The sequence below is a fragment of the Amphibalanus amphitrite genome, unplaced genomic scaffold (genome assembly GCF_019059575.1).
Source record: "Amphibalanus amphitrite isolate SeventyFive unplaced genomic scaffold, NRLGWU_Aamphi_draft 000690F_arrow, whole genome shotgun sequence".
Taxonomy (NCBI): Eukaryota; Metazoa; Arthropoda; class Thecostraca; order Balanomorpha; family Balanidae; genus Amphibalanus; species Amphibalanus amphitrite.
The window spans coordinates 193,834-214,134 of NW_024882184.1; the positions used below are offsets into that span (position 1 = coordinate 193,834).

The window sequence follows — 20,301 nt, forward strand, 5'->3', positions numbered from 1 at the left end:
TGACACGTTTTTGCTATAATAGGCGGATCCAGGCGTCCAAAAAGGGGGGTTATTTTTTACCTCCCAACATAGGTGCCCTGACACCGCCTATGCATGACCAATACAATTTTAGTCGTTCTCTCATAAGAAAATTGTAACATAACAAGACCATTGCCACCCTTTTTAGAAACAGTACCAACAAAAACCTTATTTACTATACTTTTTGTGTACCCCCAATCTCAATGATCTGCATCCGCCTATGATTTTTGAAAATGCATATTTTTAGGATCCATGTAAATTCCTGGTTCATTCTCTATCGACCGGCAAAAGTTGCGTTAAGATTGGTTCAGAAACCTGGCCGTGATAAACAGTCTAAAATGTATCTGCTTGCCCTTTTTTACCCCCCTCTACCCCCCTATTGACATTTTTTTATTTTATTTTTTTTTTTAGAAATGTAGATCTCGTTGAGCCAAATCGAATGCCGTTTGAATTTTGAAAATCGGCCCGTTAGATCTCGAGATATCAAGGGGGGTCGTAAACAGCCCCCCCCCCCCTGCCACTAATATGGGGTAGCCAGGAGCCTGCCACTAATAGAGTTAAGCCCCGTGAAGCCCCCTAGAAGCCCCGTGAACGGTGAAACATTTCATCTTTGACCTGACCTGTGACGTCATCGGTGACCCCGAGGTTAATGAAATTTGGTTTTCGTCGACAAATTTGACGGGGCTATCGAACGCCGTTTGAATTTTCCGGATTCGACCAGTAGTTTCGGAGATACGGGGGGCGGGGCAAAAATGCCCTCCCCCACCGCGCAGAAGGTGGCCGGGAGGCCCACCGCCTGCCGGGTTAAAGGGACTATCCCACCTTCAAGAAAGTGCCATTTAGGATTCGGAAATGTTACTCATGATATTGTGACGAATTCTGCAAGTTTTTACGCGTTTTCATTGTATACTTTTTGAGATATTGCGACTTTTATATTTCATCGTGACGTCATTTAGATCGGATCTGACGTAATGAAGGATTTACTTCATGGTCAATGTGGGGGAAATTTGGCAGCAAATATAGGTATTTGCTCTCAAATATGACGCGGCTCATACAATAACAAGTGTCTCTGATCAGCTTATTCGTAAATCAGGTGAAACTTCACATGCGTGACAGTCGTTCAAAATGCAAATGACGTCATCAAATGGCCGTTAATAGTTAAGAGATAGGGCCTTAGCTAAGGCCCACTTTTCAAATGAAGGGAACGAATTTCTTTAACACCACGAAACTGAGGATATTGCGACCAGGATATATAGTGGTTTCTGAACCTGGCCGCCAACTTGTCTATCTCAACTCAGAACTAATGTAAAGGTGGGACAGTCCCTTTAACTAACAATTTTGACTAGCTATGTCATATGCATTATGCAACATCACATCTACGATTCAACACATTGCTCAGATGCATTCCATCCTATTTAGATATTGGTTCAGACCATGTCCTTTCCCATAAATGAATTGCCATCACATTTCTATTTGACCGCGCACGCGACATGGAAGTGCGTAACACGCGTAAAGCAATGTCCATTACATAATACGCAGCTGCCAACTATGATCACAGCGCACACCTGAACTCTCCGGAAGTTGCGTGAGGGTAGCAACTAGCAAGCATCGTTACAATCGGCAATCCTTACTTTTATCTTTGCACCGTTAAGGCTGCAGAGATCTCACTCACATTAATCGCACGCTCCTCGGTGGGACGATTGGTGCGAGCCAGAACAAATGTATTAGAATAGGTTCATGCATGCGATTACCTGACTGCCGAAAGAGTCGGTTTCAGCCTTTGCACGTGCATAATAGCATTACACTAAGCGCAGTTGCTGTAAAACGACTTCCCATATTCAGTGGCCTTGGAAAAACTGAGATTAGAACCAAGTTAGAGCCAAGGTTAGAGCCGAATGACCTGATTTATGTACATGGCAGTTATGCTTAACAGCAAAGGTGATTTTTAGACTTGATCTGGCTCTGCGGCCTCAATTTTACGTCCCCTGCTTAGCATGATATAATTAGTTAGGTACCAATAACACATAGTCAAAATGGTTACCGGTAACGGTAACGCTTCGATAAGCGAAAGGAGCTGACGGCTGAAAAGGTGGGTGGCCATCCGGTGCTGACCCGGTCAGTTATTAGCCGCATCTTTGTGTCAGAGTGCCTTACAGCTAAGAACCAGCAGCTATTCTTCCTGGCTAGGCAGCTCCGGAAACGAAAGTCTCTGTGGGCCGCCTACACGACCAACGGCTGTGTGCGCGTGAAGAAGACAGAGGGAGACATTGCAGTCTCAATCAAAGAGCCAGCTGACCTTGAAGATATCGTGGGAGCCGACGCTTTCCGGGAACTCCGACCACGGGAGACCGAGCCAGCCCGCTCGGCGCGCCGCGGGTCGGGGCCCGCCTGACAGGCCTCTGACGCCATCAACGCGTGGGTGACCGAGCGCCGCCGCGGGAGGTCCCCCGCCGTTCGGGGCGACTGAGGGGACGGCCCCCGCCGCTGAGCTAACCAGCCGACCATCGAAGTCATTATAAGGACGGTCTGCGCAGCTGCGCAAATACTCGGACTCAGGCAACACCTCATCAATCAGCTGCTCACCCCGCAGTCTCCGACAGTGGGCGTGTCGACAGGGAACGATTCCCGAGCGGTGACCGTTAGGCGAGCCGGGCCTACGCTGTGAGTAGTGACACCCCATCTCCCAGACGGGCCGGCACCCCCCCCCCCCCCGCCCTCCCGGCTGGGGCTGGGTTTCCGGTGCCGGTTCGTACAGCGCCGGCCGTACATGCGTCCAGTGTTAAACATAACCAAATCACTTTTCATGACCTTGTGTATATTGCATATTGCCCATCATATATTGTCTTGTGCTCAGTGTGATATGATTTCCCACCTCACAACGATGCACGAGTTAACGATAGCTGTGCCCAGTCGTCGTATGTCATTTTTTTATTTGCTCTAACGTTTCGGAGCTATCAATGTCTATCATCTCCGCTTTCTCGACGCATAGAGACAAAAGTATGCGGATGTACTTGCTCATCTCTCAAAATCAGTGTCATCTTGCCAAAAGTTAAGCCATAGCCCACATTGCACATTGTTTTATGTGAACTGTTCTCTCGCCACCCGCCGCCAGTCGAAGCGCCTTCCCCGTGCCCACAATGCCACCAGTAACTGGTACGCTCCGAATCGATGGTGTTAACATCTCCGCAATTAATATCAACTCCATCACTGCCAACGAAAGGCTACAGGAGCTTCAAAGCTACGTTGACATTAACGATATTAGCATACTAGCACTATCTGAAACAAAACTTGACACCACTATACATTCCAGTCTTTACTCTCTGAAAGGTTTTCATGCACCATTACTAAAAAACAGGACAAGGATGGGCGGAGGAGTTGCAGTATATGTCAGAGACACACTACCTTTTTCGCAAATATCACATCTTGAGTGTGAGCTCTTTGAAACCCTATGGGTGAAAATCAAATTCCATAAAACGACGCTGCTGCTCTGCTCAGTTTATCTTCCACCGAACACCACTAGCGACCGACAATCTCAATTCCTAGATTACTTGTCTGACTGTGTCCTTGAAGCTAAACAGCATAGTCCCGATCTTCTGGTCCTCGTTGGCGATTTTAATGCTGGAAACTGCTGGCTGCCTAGTAATTCACCCAACCACTCCCCCATCACCACTTTCGAAAACAAACTGAAAAATATCACTGAAGCGTCAAACTTAACTCAAATTATTAACACAGCAACCCGCGTACAAGGGGACACCCACAACTTAAGAGATTTGATTTTTGTAGACCGAACCGAACTAATTAAATCTTCAGGAGTTTTACCGGCTTTCTCAAACATCGACCATTTCCCTCTACTTATTTCTTTGTCCCTTCAGAAAATCGACGCTGACCGACATGTAACAACAACCCGCTGGGACTACTCAAATACCAACGTTGACGGTTTCATTAATACACTGAGAAACATAGACTGGAGCGCCATAACAAATGCCGACACCGATGATGCAATTGAAATGTTAACAGAAGCCATCTTGCATACTGCAGTAGCTCACATACCAAAGAAAACCGTAAAGATCCGCAATCACAAACCGTGGCTAACAGCAGAGCTGAGGCGCGAAATGCGTAAACGAGACCGGTTATTCAAGCTTGCTCAACGTCACAACTCAGAAAGAGATTGGTCGATCTGGCGATCTCAGCGCAACCTTGTAACCAGCCTTAATAGAAAACTCAAAAATGAAACCATTCAACACAAAGTACATCTACTTGTCACTAGCAAGAAAACCCCTTACAAATACCACAAAATCCTGAAAAGCGTTACGGGGTTCAAGCAAAACTCCATTATGGCTCCTCTGATTGTCGAAAATGATCTTGTAAGTGACGACCACCGCAAGGCCGAGGCCCTCAATTCGTACTTTTGCTCCCAGACAGAAATAAACATTACAGATAAACACTTACAGCTCGTACGCGAATACAAATCTTCATATAACAGCACTCAGCACACCTTCCAGTTTTCTCCCATTACACCTCGAGATGTTTTGAAGACCATCAATGGGCTGGATTCGTCTAAAGCCACCGGCTCCGACGGCGTACCGGCGAAACTAATCAAAATGTCAGCGGCTTACATTGCTGAGCCTCTATCCAGAATTTTAAACAAATCAGTCCAAAAAGGCAGGTACCCAACTCAGTGGAAGAAAGCCACAGTCAAACCAATTTTTAAAGGGAAGGGCTCCCCATCTGAGGCTGCATCATATCGACCAATAAGCTTACTGCCGTGTCTATCGAAAATATTCGAAAAACTTATGTTCACTCAGATATATGAGCACATTCACAGTCATTCGCTCTTAACACAAAAACAAAGTGGTTATCGCCCTGGTCACAACACAGAGCTCCAACTTGCTTATCTAACTCACAGGTTATATAGAGCCATAGACTCGGGTGAGGATTACACAATCATTTACCTGGATATATCAAGATATTTCGAAAAGATTTGGCATGAGGGGCTGCTAGCAAAATGTGATAAAGAATTTGGTATAAGAGGTGCACAACTTGATTGGCTAAACTCTTATCTAAGTGACAGGAGACAAGTAGTCCAGCTAGGCCAAACTACGTCCACCCAGCGTGAGTTATCCGCAGGAGTGCCACAGGGATCCATCCTAGGCCCACTGCTGGCCATAATGTATCTAAATGGGCTCAGTAGCGTTACCAACAATGAAATGCTATTTTTTGCGGATGACAGCTCCTTACATGCCAGTCACAATGTTAATAATTTTCATGAAGTTGAAAAATCACTGCAAATCGACTTAAATCGCATCAAACGCTATGGAGACGACTGGATGATAACATTTAATGCTACAAAAACAGTCCAACAAACGCTTAGTAACAAAAAAACACACATTCCATGCCTGGAATTTGGCGGTTCACCAATTCCCATTCGCGATTCCCACAAACATCTTGGAGTAACAATCTCAACTGATCTGAGATTCAAGTCTCACGTCAACAACATCCTATCAAAATTTTACCGCACGATGAGTCCTCTCTTCCCAATAGCATCTCTACTTCCACGACAAATCTTACTTCAAATCTATCAAATGTATGTCCAGCCCCATCTCGACTACTGCGACTCAATATTTGATTGCCGTCTGACAGCATTTGACAAGTCCCGACTAGAGAAAGCACAGAACAGGGCGGCACGCCTTATCACTGACACACCTCGAAGGACGTCTACAGCGGGCCTCCGGAAAGAGCTGGGCTGGACCTCACTAGTAGACAGACGTCGCGCCCACAAAGTGCAACTCTATCACAAGATAGCATTAGATGATCGTGTTCCGGACTTTATAAAAGACATCATACCCAAAACGAGAAACCTAGAGATAGAGAGAAGTCTGCGATGCACACAGTCCACTCAACGCACCATCCCAGCAGTCCGCTCAGCTTCCTACGCGAGATCTATCATCCCAACAACAACAAGAATCTGGAACGAACTACCCAACGACTTACGAGCCGAACACAGCCAAAAATTCTTCAAAAAGAGGCTGTATGCATATGCCGGTATAAACATGTCACCTAGCTCCTACCTAAGCACAGGTTCCAAAATTGGAAACCGGCTTCACACCCGACTCAGGCTTAATTCATCAGATCTTAAAGACCACAGATTCAAATTAGGGAAAAGTGATTCAGCTAAGTGCAGTTGTGGTGCTGCTACAGAAAACAACGAGCATTTCCTCCTAATCTGTCCACTCTTTCGCACAGAACGAGAAGAATTGTTCGAAAGGTTAACTGAAATTCTCAGTGAGAACTTTCAAAACATTCCTCGGAAAAAGAAAATAGAAACACTGCTAAATGGGCCTTCGCGAGTTATGAAGGTTACCCGCCATGACACCGCCATGGCCGTCCAGAGCTATATACTCAAAACGCGGAGATTTGCCTGCTAGAACTAGGAGCAGCACTTCCATTTCGGAATACAGAGCAATGGCGCGAGTAGGGGCGGGGACAGGCGCTTCGGCCAAGGCAGGGTCGACTTCGCTATGTTAATATTGACATTTTGATTAAGATCAGTAGTGATTAGTAGTGTTCAATTAGAAGTGTTATTGTCTGCTTTCTACGTGTTTCGAGCGGCGTCTCGTTTTAAGCGCCATAGCGCTTCTACGCCAATCGTAATGTTTCGACAAGTGTAAATATGGATGCTCAAATAAATCATCTCTCATCTCATCTCATCTCAACGCATGATTCGCTATCCCCGATTGCAACGCAAGATTTGGCAAATATTTCCTCGCATGTTATAACTTATAAGCGTCAGATGACAAAGTGCGGCTGGGGAAATTTTAGATCAAAATTCCGTAATATGTAATAAAAACACAAAGGAGTATGAGATTCTAAGTACCGGCCGCTTCAGCTGTGCTTATATTCATCATCATCCAGCATTCCTAGGCTGCTGATAGCTTATGGACAAATACTAGTTATATAACATAACCTGTACACGTAACACTTAAATAACCGGTACTCGTAGCGAGGGGCCAAGGCTGTCAGCGCCGTTGAGCATTGGGTCGCTAGCCGAGGCTGGGGGAAAAGAGGAAGATGCTGATTAAATGTCACGAAGTGTGAGCTGATGACACGACCTTAGCGCGTCATAAACCAATGTCGGCGGTCAGACCGATTTAGTTATCAAAAACAATCATGGACAACAACACTTACGCTCGGTGTACTTTACTTAATTACTTAATTTAATTACTTAATTTGTTTAATTTAGTTACTTAAATTGCATAAATTAATCAATTACTTAATTTACTTACTTTAATTACACAATTTACTTACCTTAATCACATACTTCATCTAGTCACAGCCCAGACAAGCGAGATCAACGCTGTTACAAATATTACGATTTAAGTGTGAAACAGGAACAATGTGTTATCCAAGCGGCAAGCGCCTAGCATCTTGGTCATCCAAGATAAAAGTTAGGCATGACGCTTATGCGTAACTTATCACAGTGAACAACAAAAAGGCACACGAAACAAGTATGACAGGTATGACACTCGTCTCTTACATAACATGCACTGTAGGAAGCAGCACGACTTTACGAGGGAAACGAACGTCAAAGTGAATCTCGCTGTCACCACGGCTTTGGGGTTCTCAGAATTCCGCAGACTTGTCTGCATTTTGGATAAACCCATGCCAATACCCACTATATAAGGTGAGACTGCCACGCAAGTCTCATCATTCAGCGTACGACTCCCTCTGTGACAGAACCTCTGTAACGCACTAAGGTTAGTGAAGTCATGAGTGAGCGAAAAATCAAGTGGCATAATTAGGAAAATTTTGATCAGTGTCTATTTATGGCATCGAATGTCTGAATTTATTTTATGTACCTCAATTACCATTTACTCTTTGGTGTATGTCTGAATTGATTTTATGCACTTCAATTTACTATTTGGTGTCAGTTTAATTTTTCATTGAATTGAGATAACCATATGCTACTAAACCTCAGCTTTATGCTACCAAACGTATTTGTAATGACCAAGGAAAGAGACAATGCAAGCATGAGGCTCTTGTCATCTGATATGAGCCTCAAAATCGTATCTTCGATTGTTTATTCATACCCTGTGGCGATAAAACTTTCCCCACTTAAAAGTCGAACCTTTCCTAAAACATTCGTTAAATAACACAACTTTTTATGATATCTAAGTGCGACATATTTTAATGTCATGGTAAGGCTTGAGTCAAATAGCATGCCTATGAAAAAATAACTTGAACTTAAACTAAAAGCGCTGCCTTTTTACTCTTTTTCTCCCTTTTACAATTTAAGACTAATTTGATCCTTGCCCATACCGAGACGAGTATGTCATAACTGTAACCTACATAGTCATCACAGACAAATACGTATTCCAATTAATTTTGCACTACTAATGACTAATTTTGCACTGATAACAATATAATGACCTCAGGACTCGAACTTGCATCCAGCTTGTTTATGAGATAATTCATCAAAATGTCATTGGAGTAAAAAAATTGGCGTGGTGCTTGTTTGATATAGGAATTTTCAACTTCAAAATACGACGAACAATTTATAAATATTTATTTAGAAATTGTAGCAAGGGGGCTCGAGTAAGCCGAGCAGTAACTAGAGGAGGATGTGCAGTGCACGCTCTGACAATCAAGTTTAGAGAAGAAATCAAACAGTAGTTCTTCTCCGAAGATAACTGCCCGGGAACTTCAGACAGACAAGTCACCAAAAACCTGGATGTTCACGCACCACTGTCCAGTGTCCATTAACCAGCTCCATCAAAACCCTGAGGGCAGTCATAGCATAGCAACTTCAAGAAGGGAGTTGCTTACGGCTAGCATCAGGCGAAACATCCAGTAAAGCACCTGCGCCGAAGAAGAAGCGATCCAATCTCACGGCGCATACGATGACGAAGAATGACAAAAATTGATAGAGGGGAAAATTCATGGGGCCGCTTTTTTACTTCAAATGCAATAAAAGAACAACGAATGGCCAAAAAATTATTAAATTTTGAGCAAACAATGGCTGAAATGTGACTCGTCGCCACGTATGATACGGCTCGCAAGACGTGTTTGTTGAGAAGGAGTGGACCTTACCGTCCTGTTCCGCGTCGTTGGGAGGGTTGAAGAAGCCGGGCGAGCGTTACTTTTTGTTGTGATATGCTGCTGACGTGTGCGGTGTACAATGCTTTGATCAATAAAAAAAGAAAAATGGCTGAAGAAAACCGGCTGCACACAAAAATTTTCATTATCTACAGTATGAGCGGCATTGTCATTGAAGCTCTTAAGTTAGGAATGTTTTTTTGGGGGGGGGGGGCATCATGTTCTGACATGACCACTAACTACGCTTGGCAATTGGCTTACTATTTTGCATAGCAACGGGTTATTTACGTCATAATCCCATAGCCCATCACATCGTCATAGTCCCCCCCCCCCCCCATAGTCCCGTCGCCAGTAACCAGGCCTCCAGTGACCCGTTCGGGTTCGGTCGTTAACCCTGTTCTTTCATTTGCAGCCTTTCATCATGAAGACCGCCGTCGCTCTCGCCTGCCTGCTGGTGGCCGTCGCTGCCAGGCCCCAGTTGGGATTGGGTGTGGGCACTGGTCTTGGAACTGTCGGAACCCTTGGAACCAGCCGTCTCACCACGGGCGTAAGTTCAGCTGATTCGTGTAATCTGACGGGTAGGAGGGTGTTCTTGAAGCGGGTAGAGTCAGTTTAATCAGCTAATGGTAAAACGGCTTACTGTTGCGCGCGTTCAGTCGTAGGTCCTTTGGTACGTCATTTGCTGGCTGCGTTACGTAATGTTATATACATAAGGTAAAATGTACTTTTCCATTCTCATCATGAAAGCCCACCTTCCGAGACCCGTCCATTTTCTAGAAACGGCGTGGCGCAAAGAGAAGAGGGGGGGGGGGGGGGGAAGTCAGATGCGATCTCTTCCTGCCGCATCGCCCACCTAATTGAGAAAGGCCTCGCAGAATCGAGAAAGTTTCTCGTTACAAATGTAATCAATTTCCGTTCAATCCATAATTTTTCGCGAATATTTTTTGTATGCGTGCAGCGTGGGCTAACATGTTTACGCGTTGCAAGGTACGAATGTTTCCCAATCCTAAGAAATCAGATAAACTGGTGAGCTCTCAGCTGAGATCACAGGCCGAAATACCCAAAGTGCGGTTTTTGCTTAGAATAGCGTCGTCAAAAACAAGTAACAGAGGCATAATTTTAGAACCACGGTATTCACTATTTAGCATGCTCACCGGCCATAAATGATATACTTCTTTTCCGGTAAAGGATTATTTTAGTGTTAACATGAGGTTAAGGCGAGGTCAAAGTTGTTCAGTCCACATTGATCGAGAAAGGCAAGTCCTTTTATATTGCAAGATGTTTTATTTGACAGCTCATCCTGAGTTACTTGGTGTCTTTCCCATCTCTTTCATTTTCTGGCATTGAGGACGTTGCAAGTCATTTTTTAGTCGCGAAGACGCAGAGATTGATCTATGAGGCAACAAGACAGAAACCTGACCTTCAATGCAAATGCGATTTATATATAGCTATCGCTAGCGCCTTCTGATAAATCGCAAAAAAGAATCGTCGACAGGGGGTTAATCAGGGGATACTTTGCTTCGCCATGGGTAGAGTATTAGTGTCGTTGGTTTCGAGCCCGGTGACGTCACTGCTGTCTTTATCCGGGAATTTCTTGCATTTGTGTCCTTAGAGGCGGCATATTATGTTGTCCAGTGACGACACATTTGCAGCATTGGGTTTGACACTGGCTGTAAACAAATTGATGAGTGTCGCTACCTCCTATATACGGCCTTGGGGTTAAAAATATTTTAGCGAATGACCTCCTGTCATGAGTGTTCTGTTTAACCCTCGCATGTGTGCGGCGTTTGCCAGCTTCTAATGTGTAGGGGGGGGGGGGGGGGGGTCGGTTGGACCCCCCCTTGCCGTTTGGCCCCTGATCGAGCTAGAGCTTCGCGGAAAAAACGAGCGTGTTGCCCGTGACGAGAGGAAGCCGATGATACCCAATTTTAAGGTCCTAGGTCATTGGTTGACCTTCCAGGTCAGGTCAATGACCCAAAGTCGGGAAAATCGGGACCTGTTAGAAAGTCGTAAAATGTGGCTGCTAAGGGGTTTTTCGGGGTGCTGATCACGAATATCGTGTTAGTTTTGATCACAGATGATGTCTTTAAGCATTTTGACCAGGTCGGGTCAGGTCAGGTCAGGTCAACCAGTAGGGGTCGTGACGGGTATTCGTGGTACGTGTCAACCGCCTCTGACAGCTTCGTAACATGTTACGAAGGCACCAAAACTACTTCGTAAATGTTCAAATGGTTGCTAAATTCGAATTCAGCTCCAAAAACTAGCCTAGAAACATGTAAAGCTCGAAAAAGTGAACCGAGGTCACCAAAGGTCACTGACCTGACCTGACCTTCAGGTGACCTTGACACCCACCCTAATGCATGGGAGCAACATCAAATCACATGTTTGAACGTTTGAAACCACGAAAAGCTTGCAAACACGCGGCTAATGCGTGTTAAAAACTACCGCGAGCCGACATACGCGGAATCGCGATTCCGGCCAAACATGGTCTCGGAAAAGAGGTCACAGGTCAAAGGTCATTGGGGTCAGGGTCATGAAATTTTCAGGGTAGGTGTAAAATTGATCAATGCGAGGGTACTGAAACCCCCCATGGGGGGGGGGGTCCATCCGACCCCCCCTACACATGCGAGGGTTAACCCGCGCCCCGCTGGGCTATTCAGCCATACGCGCCCTGCTGGGGGGGGGGGCAGATTCTGCCCCCCCTGTCTAACTTCCGAACCGATGGTCGTAGAAAGACGGGGAAAACGGCAATCGAAAGCTCTCAACAAGGCGGATCTTAAGAGCCCAAATTTTTTTGCTTAAGTAGGTCAGAGGTCAGGTCAAGGTCAGGTCAAGGGTACAAAATGCAAGTTTCTACAGTATCGGCCTTGCACCGTAGTTGCCGAAGAATGGACTGAGACTGATTGCCCAAAACGTGTTCTTAGAATACCAAGACAATATTCGTTGCACACAATGTCATTCAAAGGTCAAGGTCAAGGTCAGGTCAGGTCAGGTCAGGTCACCAAAAACAAAATATAGAAAAGGGCATGTGCGACACATGTATTATGGGTCATTTTACTCATGGAATTCAATAGGCACACTCAATAAGTGATATGGACCACCTCTGGATGAATTTCAGGTCGAGGTCAGGTCAAGGTCAGGTCAAGTGAGGTCAAATTTTGAAGTTGATTGTTAAGGCCTAAAAAGGTGTCTATTCGATGCAGTTTTTCACGGCGAATCGAATGGTGCTATTTTTGTTTCCGTACGAGGTCTAGAACTTCCAAAAGAATCATTTTTCAAAAATTTTGTGTGTCGTGACGTCATAAAATTTTGAATAACTCCCACATTTTTGAACCGATTCTTCTAAAAATGTGTATGTAGGTGCACATGGACCACTTCTTTGACATATATTCCGGTTTTTTCGATAAACTCAAAATTTTGGATTTTATAAATATTTTCCCTAAAAAGTCAGTTTTTTGGAAAAAATTTGGCCAAAATCCAAAATTTTCAAAAAACCGAGATAGCCATTTGATAGACAAAGTAGAATAACGTATAACCTTTTTTGTTACGTCTTGATTCCTTTAAAAATGAAGATGTTAGCGGCGTTTGAAATTTTGCCGTTTTTGAGGCGAAAATGGCGAACATGACGTCACTAAAACGTCAATTTCTCAAAAATTTTCCGACGGATTTCGCTCAAATTTTCAGGGAACATGTCAAATTGATGTATGATAAGGTACTGAAAGTTTGACGTCGCTGGCGTAACGCGTTTAGAAGTTATTGGCGAAAAACGGGAGGGGGGGGGGGCAGATTCTGCCCCCCCCCAGCGGGGCGCGGGTTAAGGTACATGCTTCCGTGACAACAAACGCTGCTCATTTCCAGGGTTTGGGCACAGGCCTCGGATTCGGCACAGGCCTCGGCACAGGCCTCGGTGTTGGCACAGGCCTTGGACTCGGCACAGGCCTCGGACTCGGCACAGGTCTCGGACTCGGCACAGGACTCGGTGTCGGTGGCACTCGGGTCACCACTAGCCAGACGACTTTCGGCAACACTTTCGGCCGCTAATCCACAGATTCTGAGTGCATGCTTGAAATATACCCTTACACCTTTTCGGAACCATGCGACGTCAGCTCGCTGATTCTCAGTGCAGACAAAAATGTGCCTTTTATCTTTTGGAACCATGCGATGTCAGTCTCGTGGAAGTTTTTCCTTGAAGGAAACAGTGTGACTGTATATCGTTTGCTCATTGCTGTGCATTACTTGTTGTCATTCCATAATAAATGTGCAATTTTAGAGGTTTCGTGGGTTTATTATGCTTGTGCTATAGCATGCTGAATGAAGCCGGTCATATTCATCAAACGAGCGGGAACAAGGTAAAACGTAAAAAAAAAAACACATGTTGTGCGTGCCTTTCGGGCATGCAATACACCATTAAATGTGCAAGTTTGAGTCGCGTGCGGATTCATCCATAGATCACTCGTGACATCGAATACATCATGTCGTTAAAGACGATTAGGATTTACGGATGCCGAATCAAGATGAGGTCGTCAATGACAGCTAAGACTGATACGATTACAGCCATTAATGTTAACCCTCGCCGGCACAGGGGAGGGGGGTTGATGCAACCCCCCCCCCTAAGGTTTTTCGCGAATAACTCGCGTACAAAGCGGCCGATCGCGACGAAACTTACAGTACCCTCGCATTGATCAATTTCACACCTACTCTGAAAATTTCATGCCCTGACCCAAATGACCTCTGACCTGTGACCTCTTATCCGAGACCATGTTTGGCCGGAATCGCGATTCGGCGTATGTTGGCTCGCATTAGCCGCGCGTTTGCAAGCTTTTCGTGGTTTCAAACGTTCAAACATGTGATTTGATGCTGCTTCCATACATTAGGGTGGGTGCCAAGGTCACCTGAAGGTCAGATCAGGTCATTGACCTTTGGTGACCTCGGGTGACCTCGGTTCACTTTTTCGAGTTTAATGAAAATGGTAAAATTGACCTTGTGCTCATAATATCACATAAATTAATTGAAAAAAGGTCCAGAATATATTTTCGAACTTGGTTCTTCTTCGGTGGAATCAAAAATGTTTTCGAGTTTACATGTTTCCAGGCTAGTTTTTTTTAGCTGAATTCGAATTTAGCAACCATTTGAACATTTACGAAGTAGTTTTGAAGCCTTCCTAACATGTTACGAAGCTGTCAGAGGCGGTTGACACGTATTACGAATACCCGTCACAACCCCCACCGGTTGACCTGACCTGACCTGACCCGACCTGGTCTAAATGCTTAAAGACATCATCTCTGATCAAAACTTATACGATATTCGTGATCAGCACCCCGGAAAACCCCATAGCAGCTGTAACATTGTCAGATGCTGTAGGCCATATGTCAGAGATTGTATGCATGACGACCGACGACGACCGAGGCGACCCCTACTCTGAGTCGTCGACTGCGCCGGCCGCCGCCGGACAGTCAGTGCAGAATCGGTCAGAGCAGAATCGGTCAGGAAGTGAGAATCGGAGAGAGAGAGAGAGAGAGAGAGAGAGAGAGAGAGAGAGAGAGAGAGAGAGAGAGAGAGAGGGAGGGAGAGAGAGAGAGAGAGAGAGAGAGAGAGAGAGAGAGAGAGAGAGAGAGAGAGAGAGAGAGAGAGAGAGAGAGAGAGAGAGAGAGAGAGAGAGAGAGAGAGAGAGAGAGAGAGAGAGAGAGAGAGAGAGAGAGAGAGAGAGAGAGAGAGAGAGAGAGAGAGAGAGTGGTTCACAGTCAGAGCGAGTGGTTCACAGTCAGAGAGAGTCGCTCACACCGAGTTCAAGAAATACAAGGGTGACCGAACAGAACTCTTTTTATCAAGAAGTAAACACGGCGAACAGTTAAAGGGAGATAATGAGCTTTCTTTTTTCTTAAATAAAAATTACTCGACATCTATACTAATTCTACTGTAGTTTCTATAAAATATGAAAATTTCCTAGCACATTTTCGTATGTGAAAAAGGTTTTTATTTTTGCAAAAAAGAAGCAGTACTTGCAGTACTTGTAACACCCACCGAAATGCGTTGTCCTTCTCTATAAAAAAGTCGCAGTATATGGCGCTTTTGTTTCAAACAGCGACGCTTGGGTTTTTGTTTATGTTATCGCCTTGTCGTTGCTTGGTTGTAAGGATTCTAATTTGAATTAGATTAGAATTAATTAGATTCTAATTCGGGGGTACATAGTGCCTACTCTTCTTTGTTTCCAAGCATTATTTTGCGCCACAAATGAACGGCATGCGCCAGAAACGCAGCCAAATCTTGCGATTGCGACTACGAAATTCATTATTTTGGCGTCAGAGCCTGAAGCGAAAAATACAAGCATATTTATTTCAAAAAGACTTCAGGTTTGTCGAACGGTGTTATGAGAATTTTGATAACAGTACTGCATAAGTTTTTCAGTGATGCCGCAAAAGTGTTGTATCTATCTTCTTTTATTGTGCAGTCGGCGGGACCGATTCAAAATTGAGTCGTTGCTACTAAAATAGCAGCATATGGCGTCAGATGATGAACAGGAAAAATAGTTGCGTAAATTTAGACATAAACCACCCCCAAACCATGAATATCTTTTGAAGGCACTATAGACGACCATTTACTAACTAGATGTGATGAAGATCAAATGTAAGGAATACGCTCATTTTACAAAATTACATGCAAGTACCAAAAAGTGATGTAAGTACTTATTCAACGGTCATTTTCAGCGCTCCCCGCTAACGTGACTTCAAGTTGAGATATTTGCGGCAAGGTACCGAATTGAGCAAAATGGTTTTAATTTCCATTATAACTTGTTGTGTTTTGTCAGAAAATGGTCCTAACTCAGATTTTGTGGAAAAAGGTCATTATCTCCCTTTAATGTGTTACAGCAGCCACACTTTACGACTTTCTAACAGGTCCCGATTTTCCCGGTTTTCGGGTCATTGACCTGACCTGTAAGGTCACCCGATGACTTAGGACCTTAAAATTGGCTATCATCGGCTTCCTCTTGTGACGGGCAACACGCTCGTTTTTTTTTTCTGCGAAGCTCTAGCTCGATCAGGGGCCAAACGCGAGGGGGGGGGGGGTCGTACCCCCCCCCCCCCCTTGTGCCGTCGAAGGACGCGAAATGGCCTGTGCCGGCGAGGGTTAATACTTTTATCTTATTTCATTTTATACAAACCAGGAAAAAAAAGCTTACACCGATATCTGATAATTAAAAATGTCTGTTACAACTGTGGTGGCTGAAAAACGAGCGGGAAAACTACATGACACCGTCGCGATAATGCACCTACGTTCTACATGAGTAAAGATTCGCTTCTTGCAAAGATAACTACCCCGGAGAAACTCGTCCTGGAGACGCCTCTGCGCAAGCTAGAAACTTAAAAATGTGGCACAATGTGCCCAATAAATAGCAAGGAAAAGTCACCAAGTTTTGATCCCCTAGCTTGAGTGGTTTTCCGTCGAGAGGAAAAACTACAGGTGGGGGCCGAATCCCCCCACCCCCATCAGTTATAGGGTTAATACCTCAGGTAAACCAGTGACCTCTTAGGTCAGGTCACGTGACTGAAGGTACGGATTCGATTTTACGCAAATAACTTCGCAAAAAATGGCCGCAGAGCCGCGATTTTGACAGAATCATGTTAGCCTTGCTCAGGCTCGTCGAACGGTATACTTTTTGTTTAGGTGAGGTCAACTTTAGGTGTTGACCTCGGGTCACTGTCAGGTCAGAGCCCCCAGGTCGCGAACTTAGTCGAAAGAGGTCATGTCGCATATCATTTAAGATTCGGCATTCGGCAGGTCTTACCGAGTCCATTGGTCGCTTTCCCGACTCGCTAGCTCAATTTGATCAGGAGTTATCGACGAAAAACTTATGACCCTAGTGACGTCATAAGTGACGTCACGCAAGGTCAACAATGCAAAAGTGAAGCAGCAAAACCTGCAAGAAGTGCAAAAAATCAAGATTCCGCGTGCTTGATAATTGATATAGTTTAAGATCGTTCCCGGCGCCAAAATAGCATTTTTCATTTTTTCCCATTGACTTACAATGGTGAGGTCACGAAACTGACCTGACTTCATGTGACCTTTAGGAAAAATCCGAGATATACAAGTAATGACACCTCTAATTGATTCTAGGTTCTGTAAGTTTCATCTCCCTGTGAAAGCCCCTCTGGCACTGAGGGCGTTGCGAAGTTGAGACATCTGAAGACCGTGCAAAGGTTTACTTATGACGTCATAAGTCAGCGACCTGACCTGACCCGAAAATGCGGTCAATGTCTAAAGACCTTGCTTGAATCAAAGATCAGGTATGCCAAGTGGCAGCTCTTCATCGCCAGCGTGTTCGGAGCTATCGCAAATATGGGAGGGGGGGGGGGGGGGGCGGCACCCGCCCTCTTCCCTCGGCGGCCGAGGGTTAATCCTTTTTATACATGTCTTCAGTTCGTGAGATTCAGCTTGCTTCTCACAATGGATGAGAAAATATCAGAAAACATAGTTTTTGCTGCTGTTAGAGGGTCAGGGAAGCCTTTAGTTATATCGGCTGGTAATTGATATAATTCAAACTGGCCGTTACGCGGATACCGACTTTTGGTAGGATGGTACCAAACCCATACCAACTTAGTTAGTATTTGGTATGTCAAGCATAAAGCAATTGGTATTACTAGCACGAAGTATCAGTTACGTGTAGGATGCTCTGATTGGAGGAAGTTGGTATTTCCTATCAATTTCACCCATTATGCCCATTATGATGCCCATTATCAATTCCCAGCCCATTATGATGCAAGTCAGTGTGTTTCCCAATCATCAGACTATGAAACGGGAAACCCTTCCACGGAACAATTCCTTGAATGCATCGCGTTTTTATTCATTATCCGCATCTCTAGAAAACATTTTCTGGCGAGTATTATTTCTATCGATACTGATCAGCAATGCTCCTTTTCTCGGAATACTCACGAGCCAGTCAGCGAGTCGCCTGCAAAAGCGTTCTTAAAACTCGTGAGGTTGTCAAACTGGTAAGAGAACAGGTCGCTTCCGAAAATCCCAGCATTATGTCATAACAAAACTTCCCGCCCACGCATTGAGACAACACGTTTAGAGATAAGCGCAAAAACACTCGAAATCAGGAATGCATAAATTTAATACTCAGAACACGAAAGTTTGTTTTTTATGTTCGATCCTCACTGTATGTAAACGTCTCTTTGAACACAGCACGAGAATTGGTAGCCAAATTACTGAGATAGCTGGTTGGGACTCACTTATTTCACAGACGATCAACTGTATACCCCAAAGTTATTTCTAGCTGGATCCTTTTTCATACACTCGAAGCTTGGTACATAGCATAGGCGGTAGAACGAGGTGGACACCGGGGCACCATATTTAGGTATTTTAACATTAGCCCTATTGGCGCTGCATGGAAAGAATGGGACCAAAAGGAATTATAACAAACTAATTAATAAATAGCGCGCCGTGTAACATAACGATACCTACATCACCGGCGCTAAAAACTTATTCTGGAAATATTTTTCATATCTCTAATACCAGCAAAAAGCCTTTTGGGGCGACCAACGGAGCGAGCGAGAGGGTGGGCCTTGCACGTGCGAAATTGCGATGGGGTACCTACCTCCAATTAACCCGCGCCCCACTGGGGGGGGGGGGGGGCTATGTATAGCCCCCCTCCCGTTTTTCTGCAATAACTTCCAAACCGCTTGACATATCGACGCCAAACTTTCAGTACCTTCGGCTGCATCAATTTGACACCTTGTGTCAAAATTTGAACTTCGTACCTACCATAGGTCGGCCGGAAAGGACGTCAGAGTGACGTCATGTTCGGCCGATTTCGACACAAAACATTGAACCACGGCAATCGCTCCCAAGAGCTCAGTTTTTAAGCTAGATCCAATTTCTTTGCAAGAGAGGACTCAGAATAGACTGCGCTATCAAACTGCTATCTAGGATTTTCGAAATTTTGAAAATTTCGAAAATGTCATATAATAAAATTCAAAATTTATATTTTTAATTTAAAAAAAAAAATTGACTTTTCGAAAAAAAACCGGAATATATGTGATAGAACGCATTATTATGACTAACTCAAGCAAGTTTTAGCTAAATATCTTCAAAAATGGCCAAGTTATACGCATTATTGCAAAAAATTAACAATTATTAATTTTTCAAATCATTTTTCAGCACGAATTTGACATCGTACACCAATATAAATAGCACCATCGTGTTCCTGAGCTCAAACTGCATCCAAAAGACACCTTTTTTGTTGAAAAAATTTTAACTTCAAAATTTGACCTTTTTTGACCTGAAAGTGACCTGACCTAAGCTAAATTTGATTCAAAATGACCTAGAATGACACAGACGACATCGAATTCGAAATTTTTGGCCTAAATGGACCATAAAACCAGGCGCGTAACCACCACTGGGGACACTGGGGACCGGTCCCCAGTATCTTTTGGGTTACTGGGGACCGTCCCCAGTAAAACCGACGACCTCCTGAATTAGCTTAAATATCGAATTATTGTCTCTAAATCGACGTGAAGCGTAATATGTAGTCAACGACTCAACGGAAAACAAAACTATGGATGTTTTGTTTAGCCAGCGCCCGGATGGGCCTCTCAGCCAACTTCGCCATGGTGGTGGTGGTGGTGGTGGTGGGGGGGGGGGGGGTTGCCACACCATTTATCTTGGAAAGTAAGCAAGCTAGAAAGACGCGGTAAAAAGCAACAGATAGCTCGCTACAGTATCTTTCAGAATTACCTATGCCATTTTTGATCAGGTCATCGCTGAGGTCACTGGAGGTCACCAAATATAAAATTTTCACGAACTTTTGTTCCAAATTTTGACAACTTTTCACAAATAGGCTCATAAGTCAGAAACCAATAGAGCTGCAGTGCTGCGGGAAAGCGCATTCGATAGCTTTTTCAAAGGCCTTTCTGAGTAATGTTCTCAGATTTGACAAGGTCAACGGTTTAGCTTCCAGGCTGGCGTTTTTGCGGAAAAGGTTTTTGCATCATAACTTTGGGACTCCAAGCTTGTACATATGACGATGATTTTACCGGCATCGCGTTTGTCTCATCGAGACGCATCGAATGAACTATAAGTTGACCTGAAACACGATGCGAAATTGAAGTATCATAAGCCAAACCAAGTTTCGCAGCGGTGTGCGCCGCGGTTTTCCTTATCACGCGCAACAAATAACTGGCAGGTGTGGTC

At 44.5% G+C, this 20,301-nt stretch overlaps 1 long non-coding RNA gene across 2 annotated transcripts; it reads left to right on the forward strand.

Annotated features, from left to right (window-relative positions):
* Positions 1-1,858: 1,858 nt before the first annotated feature.
* Positions 1,859-13,378, forward strand: LOC122364667. Of its 2 annotated transcripts, none has more exons than XR_006253613.1 (3): positions 1,859-2,107; positions 9,524-9,658; positions 12,970-13,378. It is a non-coding gene; the product is annotated as an uncharacterized LOC122364667 (long non-coding RNA). The 2 variants fall into 2 exon arrangements; XR_006253612.1 differs by lacking the exon at positions 1,859-2,107 and adding an exon at positions 7,733-7,772.
* The last annotated feature ends 6,923 nt before the right edge of the window (positions 13,379-20,301 follow it).